Genomic DNA, 10,195 nt, shown 5'->3' with positions numbered 1-10,195 from the left:
TTGAGTACATGGGTTAAAAATGGGCTACAAGGGGACTAATTCAGTTTACCAAGACAAGTGCAAAAAGTCAATCCCAAAGATTGATTACACTGCACCTTTGAAAAAGAAAGTATTGTTGTTTTGACACTTTAACATGTGACTTTAATCTATTAAAAATCTATAAATGCCAACACAATTGCAATTGTACCCAATTTTTGCAAATTAAAAGGACCAAGAAACTTCGGATACAGAGAAAAAAAGAAAAGAAAAAAAAAAGACTTGAAAGTGTACAAATCTTTGGCAGGATGGATCTCGCGAGATTTCATTCAGCAATTCCCATCCCCCACTCCACGCCCTGAACCGCGCGGGCGCCATTGCACTCTCACTCATTCTGCTGTAATTTTCGGGAGGAGATTCTTGCTGTATTCAAGGTAAGAACTACAATCTTTTAAAAACTGAAATGTTAATTAAAATACATTGTTTTCAAAACATAATGTTAACCAAAAGCTTATTGTCACGTTAGAATTTCAGTTAGAATTTCGAGTTCCCTCAGATCGCGCCATTTTCCCTTATTTCTGGCGCTCTGCACGCTATTATAGCAAGTAATATTCTTAGTTTCTTATAATTGTTAAAGGTCAACTCTCCCAAAAAATGCAACCTAGGGCCTTTTTGTGAATCTACCCGAGGCAGACCTTTGTTTAAAAGCATAATTATGATGGAAACGCCAGTATTAAGATTGACCGTATTTTAGCTGTTGTTGTTTCCGGCCGCCGGTTTCTTGTCAGTCAAAAATAGTCGAAAAAATACTATTTGAACTGTGTATTATAACAAGTTGATTGGAGTTGAGACTCCAGCATAAAAATTGTACCACTGTTTTACAATATAAATCCCACAATGGCAGCAGTTTCTTAATTTTTATAAGATGTGCACATTAAACACCCAAAATGAAAGCAGGACTTATTAATATTTCGAATTTAATTAACGTTACCCGACAAGCCTGTTTAATCTGTCTGCTACCGTCTATATTGTGATCACAGAACAGCGTCATACAGCGACCATTTTAGCTTTTATTCTAAAAGTGTGCACATTCAACTAAATATATAGGCTACATTCTTGATGTTTAATTTTAAATAAATCTTTAATAAATGTCTATTTTGTCACAGAACAACTAGTTTTCACTGAATTATGATATCTGAGAAGCTTTAACACCATCTCGGCAACCCTTTGGATTCCTGTGCTATTTTTTCCTTTCTTTATTTAGTGCTAATTCAAAAACAACTGCACAAAAGATACCCAATATAGTTACACTTTAGAATACTGTTTCAAATAATTAGTAATTCCTTTTGATGGATTTGGTAACACACATGTACAGTATTTTAAAGTCGTAATTTTATTGCCTTCTGAATCCATAATGTCAGTGTATTTTATTGTATGTATTGTGTATCTATCTAGTGTATGACTCGATACACAATACACATAGATTACTACTTCTGATGTAAAATAGCCATCGATTAACCTATGGCTGCACGATTTGGGAGGAAATGTAATTGTGATTATTCAGGTTAATTTTTTTGTGTTGTCTCCCCCATAATGATAATCTTGTTTTTCCTTAGGTTGGCATGGTGGACTCACTCTCGCTGTTATCCAAGGTAAATTATCAACACTATCACCCCTTAAATGTGTTTTATTTAACTAAATACATCATAATCAGCTAAAAAGCATGCGCAGGTCACTTTACTTCCTGAACAAGTGCGTAGCCGAGTCCGTGTTGCTTTCACATTCACGCGAACCGCAGCACGGATCAAGTGCAACCGAACTCAGAGCGCCTCCTCCAGGCAGTCTCGGGTTCGGTACCCCAGTGCGCACCCGGGTCCGCATGACAGCGTTCACATTAGCGATTTTTCATGCAAACAGTGCTCCGTTCCGAACTAAACTGCCAGTGTGAAAGCACCCTAGACTTTTCAAGTAAGCCAACTGAAGTAGCCTACTGTACACGTTAGCGCCTATTTGTTTACGCTAGGAATTCGCAGGCTAAGTGACTGAGGGTGCTTTCACACTGGCAGTTTAGTTCGGTAACTAACTAACATTAGCCCAGTGCATAACAACAATCGTTGATTGCTGAACAGAAATCGTGTCAGATGTGGAGTGAAAAATGTCAAGGTGGAGATAACTGCTTTGCTGCAAGGGCTCAAATATGGAATTTAATCTCACTCTAATGCTCTTTTATGTATTTTTCAGGAGGCTTGAAAAAAAATGCCCTTACAAACCAAATTGCCAGAAGAGACGCAGAAAAGGCAGTGTCAAAGTGGCTAATCGGTGCCAGGGACTGGGGAAGAAAGCGTACTGCGAGGGCACATGGTGGAGAGCAAGATGGGTAAAAGTCTTAAGATATGCTTGTTTTTATATGGAAATACAAACTTTAAAAAGACAAGAATGATTGTAGCCAAAAGATATTGAATCAGGGGTTTTCAAACTTGTCCTGGGAAACCTCAGCACTGCACACCCACTTCAGATCTAGCAGTTTCTACTAATGAGCTAATGTGATGAATCAGGTGTATTAGATGTGGGAGACATACAAAGTCTGCATCCGAAAACTTAGGCAGCTGACTCATTGCCTTGCTGCCTTATCAGGCAATGTCTTAGCAGGCAGCGTTTACACACTAAGGTGCCTCACAAAACTGATTTTAGACAGACTTATGAGGCAGCATAATGGTTTAACAACAAAGTGAACATTTAATGACTTGAATATTGAAATTACTTCAAAAGAGGTAAAAATGGGTCAAAATGTACATTTTGTGCATTCAATATGTGCAGATGGTGTTCCAGGACAGGTTTGCAAACCCCCTTATCTTGATAAACTTGATGTGGGGCACCAAAAGGCTAACCTGACACATCTGTTTGAACTGTGAAAAGGAATTAAAAAAAGTGGCATAATGGTTGATTCATTCATTTATTTTCTCTTTTCAAAGGACCGTTGGGAGAGCGACGACAGAGGAGTGAGAAGCTGTTTTGGAAATTGTCAGGAGCTTTAACTTTTTTTATAGTTAACATTTTGATACTTGTGTTTTATAAAGTTGTAAATGTGCAATGTTCTAATAGTCATGTTAAAATTGTTATTATAACTTGCTTAATAAAGTAAAGCATGAACTACTGCTTCTGTTCATTGAATACCTTTAACATTTTAGTGTAGTTTAGTGGATTACATGTAATGTTTGTATTTAGGGGTTTACTGTAAAATAAGGTAACCCAAACAAACAAATATAGTAGCCCATATATATACCTGTTGTGGCCCATAAGAGCCCTAGATAAGACCTATCTGGGTCCCATCATCAACCCATGTGGGCAGACTCCTGTAGGCCCTAAATGGGAGCTACCTAGGTTACCCATATGGGCCCGATATGGAGCCCATCAAGATCCCATCATCAACCCATCTGGGCTAACCCATGTGGGGCCTCCATGGAAACTGAGGACAAAATTACCTGGGTCCCAGTTGGGTAGCCCAGGTGGGCCCCAGATATCAGCCCAAGTACAACCCCTTTGGGCCCCACATGGGTGTGTTGGCTGGGTATCATCTTCTGTTAAAGAAAGTTTCTTCAAATTAGCTTTGGTGAAATGAATTATGTGAACAACTTTAAACTGAATAAGATTCAAGCGAGCACAGATGCAAACAGAGTTAATGTTAGCAAGAGCATTATTCCACAGCTCCTCGTCAAGCTCCAGTCCTAGCTCTCTCTCCCAGGTTCCCTTGAGTGCAAAAAGAGGGGGGAACTGCGAAGATCGTAACAGGCCATAATTTGAGGAGATATGGCTATGTGATTTCGGGAGTGACATTATATCTTTAATTAAAGTTTTCATTGGCTGATGAGGGAAGGTATCAAAGTGTGCTTTAGCAAAGTCACGCAATTGGAAATAGCGGAATAAATTGGATTGAGGAATTTTGAATCTACACACCTGACGGGTGCCACGAGAAAGAGAGAAATAAGGGGACGTTTCAGAGTTCGTTTTCACACAAGCTGATGGAGTGGAATATAGTAGACAAATCCATGATATTATTTTAGGTCCAAACCCAAATTTTTGTAAGACTGTGAATAAATAATCCCACTCCACCCGGTCGAAAGCCTTCTCCGCGTCTAGCGAGATAACCATGATGATAAATGTTCCAAATGTTTAAATGTTCCAAATTTGAACAATGTACATGTTTTCAATGACCCTTTAAGTCATTCTTAAATTGTTTTACATGTATTGTAAATCTGCTTTGTTTGTTTGTTTCTGTGTTACTTGTCTAATTGTTGGCCCCAGGGCTCCCTTGTAAAAGAGATTTTAATATCTCAACGGGACATCACCTGGTAAAATAAAGGATAAAAAAAAAAAAAAAAAAAAAAAAAAAATTACCATTTCTGGCCTTAATGACTTAGATGGAGTAAAGACTACATTCAGGAGTCTTCATATATTGGATGACAACTGACGACCAAGTATAAAGCCAGTTTGATCAACTGATATAATGGACTGGAGATGAGCCTCTAAGCGTTTGGCCAATACTTTAGCTAGTAGTTTAATGTCATTATTAATTAGGCTAATAGGTCTGTAGCTTCCACAAGTGTAGCATCTTTGTTTTTCTTTAATATTAAGGACATCAAAGCTTGGTTTAAGGATGATGATAGGAAGCCTTGATCAAGGGAGTGATTGTACAGTTCTAATAATAAGGGGGATAACTGAGTGGAAAACTTTTTTTTAAATTCGACAGGGAAGCCGTCAGGGCCAGGAGCTTTGTTATTTTTCATGGTTAGGATACAGGAGGCTATCTCTTCCAAATTAATAGGCTCATCAAGGCTGCTGGCTATATCAGGACTTATCTTAGGTATTTCTAAATGAGAAAGGAAAGACTGAATAACAGCAATGTCAACGCTAGCTTCTGATTTGTAAAGATTAGAATAGAAAGTAGAGAACTCTGAGTTTATTTTAACCGGATCAGTAATAAGGTTATTGGAGGAGTCCTACACCTGTGAGATTAACTGAGAAGCAGTTTGATGTCTGAGCTGAGATGCTAACAGACGGCCCGCTCTATCTCCATGCTCATAGTAGGTTGCTCTTGCAAGTTTCAGCAGAAACTCCGCCTTGTTAGTTGACAATAAGTCAAATTCAGTTTGTAGTTTTAGCCGTTGTGTCTCCAAAACAGGGTTTGGTGACCTGGCATTTAGCCTATCTACCTCTAAAATTTTGTCAACGAGTTTTTGCTGTTTTAGTTTCCTAGCTTTAGTCCAATATGCATTAAAGGAAATAATCCTTCCACGTATACAAGCTTTAAATGTTTCCCATAGAAGTGATGGTGAAACCAAATCTGATTTGTTTGTTTCCAAAAAAAAAAAAATCAATGTTCTTAGAAATATAATCGCAAAATTCTTTATCAGCCAACAACCCAGTATTGAGCTTCCAGCCTCCAGCATGTCTACACAAGTTTTGTGGGAAAGAGAGGTCTAAAATGTGTGGGGCATGGTCTGAGATAATTATCACTAAATATTCTGTGGATTTAACTAGAGATAAAAGAGCCTTGTCAATAAAATAAAAAAATCAATACGTGAATAAACACGATGGACATTTGAAAAAAAAGAAAACTCTTTTGCAGTTGGATTAAGAAAGCGCCAACCCAGATAGCAACAAAGTCTGGGCCGAGTCTGGCTTACATTAGGCACTTCTGGCTCAATTCTGGCACTGTTTTTTTCACACTCTTGTGTCAAACAGTACTAGGCTAAGCTCTGGCTGGAGTCTGGCTAACCAAAAGAAATAATCAAATTGTATCTGTTTGGCTAAGCCCTGGCTTGAGTTCGGTCTGCCAGAATAAGAAAATATTTGGCTGAGATCTGGTTGGGTTTTGGTTGGCTGAGCAAATAAAAGATGGCATGAATGTGCTGTACTGTAAAATAGCCGTGTAAGATGTGGTGTTAAATTGGTTCATATTTTATACATCATTATAATGCAACCTAATAAATTAGGTTAATTTTGTCGAAAAGAATAAAATGAAATATGTTTGTTATAGGCCTAGTTAAAAATACCTATAGATATTTATTCAAATAGTACACTTTTACACATAAGTAGGCAGGTTTTAAAGGAAAGAAGACTTGATTATTCTGTTGGGAAGATTATTTTAATGGGCAGTTAAGGAGGTGATAATGTGCAGAATGAAAAAAAAAACAATAAGATGTTTGCAAAATGATTGAAGACAAAGACAAATGGTTCAGTCTGCAGCATCATAAGACAAAAGATTGAATGGGACTGCATGAGTACTTTGTGGTTACCAAATGGTAATCATTATGCCACAAAAAAAGGTGTTTTTTGGCGAATTGATTAGGCTACCATTTGTATAACAACAGATTTACTACAAAAACCCATGGTTTAACTATGATTTTTGTAGCAAAAACCATCCATGCTTGACAAGAGTTTTCACAATTCCTTAACAATGAATAATTTATATAATCTCCATAGAATAGCCTATACAGATTGTAAGTATTTGGAGAAGAAACATTTATGTTCTCCACGTAAACCATTGAAATCGGTTGAGAAATAAAACATGGTTCTGTTTTTAAAAATTCACGGGTCTCCGGGAAACTTGTGTGTTTTTAGAGCAGTCTTGCTCGGTCTAATATGGGTAATTCCCCCAAATCAGTTAAAGGAGAACTCTGGCGCAAAATGAACCTTTGGTCTAATTACACATCGTTACCTAGTCAACCGTTATCTGACATTTGTTTTCATGATTATCGAATGTAAATAGTTTTATCTCTAAAAACAGTTTAGCCTATAAAGCTAGTATAACGCTAGTATATTGGGCATGGAGTAATGACAAATAAAAATCGCTTGTTAATACCACTAACAAGGCTCAAAATAGCCCCACACTAGCACGGTAGCATAATGAGGGTCTCTACCTTCAAACCGAAGCATTGAGAACTTTGTCAGTGTCCAGACAGTTTAATAAGAAGATATTTTATACATACAGTCAACTTCGCGTATACAGGCAGAAGCCATCTTTGAAAAGCAGTCTCTACCAGTCGATCTACGAACGCCGATCCAAGTGCGCTGGTGAGATGTGAACGAGCTGTAAGTTGTGATAAGGTGAGCGCGAACAGCAGGCTTGGATCGGCGTTCGTAGATCAACTGGTAGAGACTGTATTTCAAAGATGGCTTCTGCCTGTATACGCGAAGTTGAGTCAGTGTCCAGACAGTTTAATAAGAAGATATTTAATACAAAGTTCTCAATGCTTCGGTTTGAAGGTAGGGACCCTCATTATGCTACCGTGCTAGTGTGGGGCTATTTTGAGCCTTGTTAGTGGTATTAACAAGCGATTTTTATTTGTCATTACTCGATGCCCAATATACTAGCGTTATACTAGCTTTATAGGCTAAACTGTTTTTAGAGATAAAACTATTTACATTCGATAATCATGAAAACAAATCTCAGATAACGGTTGACTAGGTAACAATGTGTAATTAGACCAAAGGTTCATTTTGCGCCGGAGTTCTCCTTTAAGAGCAAACCACGTGGCAGACGGGTGAATGCGGCATCTGTGGTTGCTGATACAATAACGCAGTTTGCAATGCATCATGGAAATAGTAGTTGATTTACATATACGGTGTTAAATCCGCTTTACAAAAAGGACTACTTTTCCCAGAGTGCACCCCGTGACACCATCCCGCCTACCAGAGGATCCGGAAGTTACGTAGCAGCTATTCAGCAACTCAACGCAGTTGCGGTGAAATTCAAATAGTAGTTCTAACTTCGACAATCACGCTATATTGGTTTTTATCTTTTGGAGTTTTAATACATGATCAAGGTAAGTTGATATTTTTTTTACCATCTCAACACGTAGATTTTAATCTATAGCACAGTACTACATAGGCTTTTTTGGTGGTTTTCTGTGGTTGGATTTTCTTTGTTTTTATGTTAGAGGTGGTAGAATTGATGTTTGAATTCTGTTTTTCATTGAAAATTATTGTGAAGAACGTCGGAAGCTGCCTCTTGCTGAACAACAGACCGATCTCTGAGGCCACCAAAACGGAAAATAAAGTAAGATTGATTATTTTGTAATTCATTGACATAGAACTTTATAACAGGTCCTTATATCTTTGTGCAGTTTAACAAATTAATATGCACATTTATTTTTGAATTGCATAACGGGTACCACCAATTCAAGGGCCATACCACCCTTTCTTAATCAAATTCAGTAATCATTAAAAAAATGTCACCTTTCCTAAAACGAAACAGGCGCCTAATGGATGAAAATGACACTGATGAGGAGGCTACTGCAGCCATGGCAAGTAAGAAGTTCTGCCAGAAAATCACAAGACCGCACAGAACATCACAGTGAATTGACGTGGCAACAGGATACAACTTTACAGTCTCCCGAACAGGCAATACAGTCACCGTGGCATCATGAAACACCCAGACCACAGAGAAAAAGCCTCTAAAGCGATGACCGATTAATAAGATGTAAGATTTCTTTTTGTTTTTTCTATCATGTATTCACTGTTAGTGTAAGGCTCATATCATGGCAGTGGTGGTGTGGTAAACCTTTCAATACCTGTGTTTAATGTTTTAGCACTTCTCCATGACATAATATCTAAACAAGAAATTCTTATGGAGCAGCAGAGGAACATTATAAGGATGGTGCAAGATCTCAAAGCAAAAAATGTTCGGGAGATCACAGAGGCACAGAACCAAAGTCCAAAAAATGTTTCCAATTGAAGACTTAAGTTTATTAACTTCCCTGTAAAGTGATCTTCGATCCTGTCCCATAACAAGACAAAAAGTGGTAGGTAACACTGTCAGAAATGCAAAGTTGCATACCGTTATCCACTTACAAGCCTGGTTGTAATTACTGTTATAATTAAATGCTGTGTGTGATCAATCTAAAAGATGACAAATCTAACAACAAAAACTATTTAAATTTGTCTAATTTGGTAAATATAATATCAATATTAGAAACAAAAGACTGGTTGACTGGTGACTTTGACTGGTGGTGTCTTGTAATACAAATGATTTATGTCTCTATTGTACATTTTCTTTAAAAGTATTTTTAACTCTGTATTTGTATGCTCCTATTCTAGAGGCTGTAAGAAGAAATCCTGTGTGTGCACAGACAACTGAGCTGGAGGTCGAAAAAGTTATTAAAGGGTTAGTTCAACCCCAAAAAAATAATTCTGTCAGTAATTACTCAAAATGAAAAGTTGAATAAAGTCGTTGTTTTTGTGTTTTTTTTTTTTTGCACAAAAAGTATTCTTGATGCTTGATCAACTTCATAAGGTTGAGCCACTGTAGTCACTCTATTTTAACAATGTTTTTACTAACTTTTCTGGGCCGGCAAGTTTCACGTACAATAGAAGCCTATGGAGGGGTGATCCAGCTCTCAGATTTAATCAAAAATATCTTAATTTGTGTTCCGAAAGATGAACGAAAGTCTTACGAGGTTGGAAGAACATAAGGGTGAGAAAACTACTGACAGAATTTATTTTTGGGTGAACTAACCCTTTAAAAGTTGGTTTCATCTAACTGGTGACCGCAAGGCTGGCAGAAAAAGGACACCTTTGCAAAATGTTAATGTAAACCACACAATTTGAGTTATCAGGGAATCTGTTTTACATTGTTGCAACTTATATTTTTACCTTTTTTGCACATCTGTAAATATAATTTGTATTTCATTTGTCTTTTATAACCTGCTTTTTGTGTTTCTGTATTTTACGATTTATGCATGACATATTTACACTTTTGCTTTACTGTTTGTATCAATTTAATTTATTGCTTGGTTTCTGTTGCTTTTTAGTATGGTGCCTGAGAGGGCTCAACACGCTGCAACAGAAGAAAACAGATGCAAACAAAAACAGCAAATTAAGAAAACATCTTTATCACTTGTGCTACAAATTCGCAAAACACAACCAAATACAGAAACGCACTGCAAATGGCTGACCAACAACGCAAATGTCTACTCGACAGTGGTGTTTATTGTTTTATTATTATTATTATTTATTATTTGCATGGTATTTGCAGCATGTGTGTTGTGAAACTGATGTTTTCCTAACTTGCTGGTGTTTTTCCTATTTGCATGTTTTCTTCTGTTGCAGGACGTTGAAGTCTCTTGCCGTTTGCAGCGCGTTTTTGTATTTGGTTGCGCTGAGTATTTGCAGCATGTGTGTTGTCAAACTGATGAAGATGTTCCCTTTCGAAGGGAAC

The 10,195-nt window shown here is 37.4% G+C and overlaps 1 long non-coding RNA gene across 1 annotated transcript; it reads left to right on the top strand.

Moving 5' to 3' along the window:
• The first annotated feature begins 8,324 nt into the window (after positions 1-8,324).
• Positions 8,325-9,846, top strand: LOC130075422 (uncharacterized). Its single transcript, XR_008805494.1, has 2 exons — positions 8,325-8,458; positions 9,789-9,846. It is a non-coding gene; the product is annotated as an uncharacterized LOC130075422 (long non-coding RNA).
• The last annotated feature ends 349 nt before the right edge of the window (positions 9,847-10,195 follow it).

This window comes from Rhinichthys klamathensis, unplaced genomic scaffold (assembly GCF_029890125.1).
Source record: "Rhinichthys klamathensis goyatoka isolate OS25496 unplaced genomic scaffold, OSU_Roscu_1.1 h1tg000578l_1, whole genome shotgun sequence".
In the NCBI taxonomy this organism is placed as follows: Eukaryota; Metazoa; Chordata; class Actinopteri; order Cypriniformes; family Leuciscidae; genus Rhinichthys; species Rhinichthys klamathensis.
This window is presented reverse-complemented; position numbering and strand designations above follow the sequence as displayed.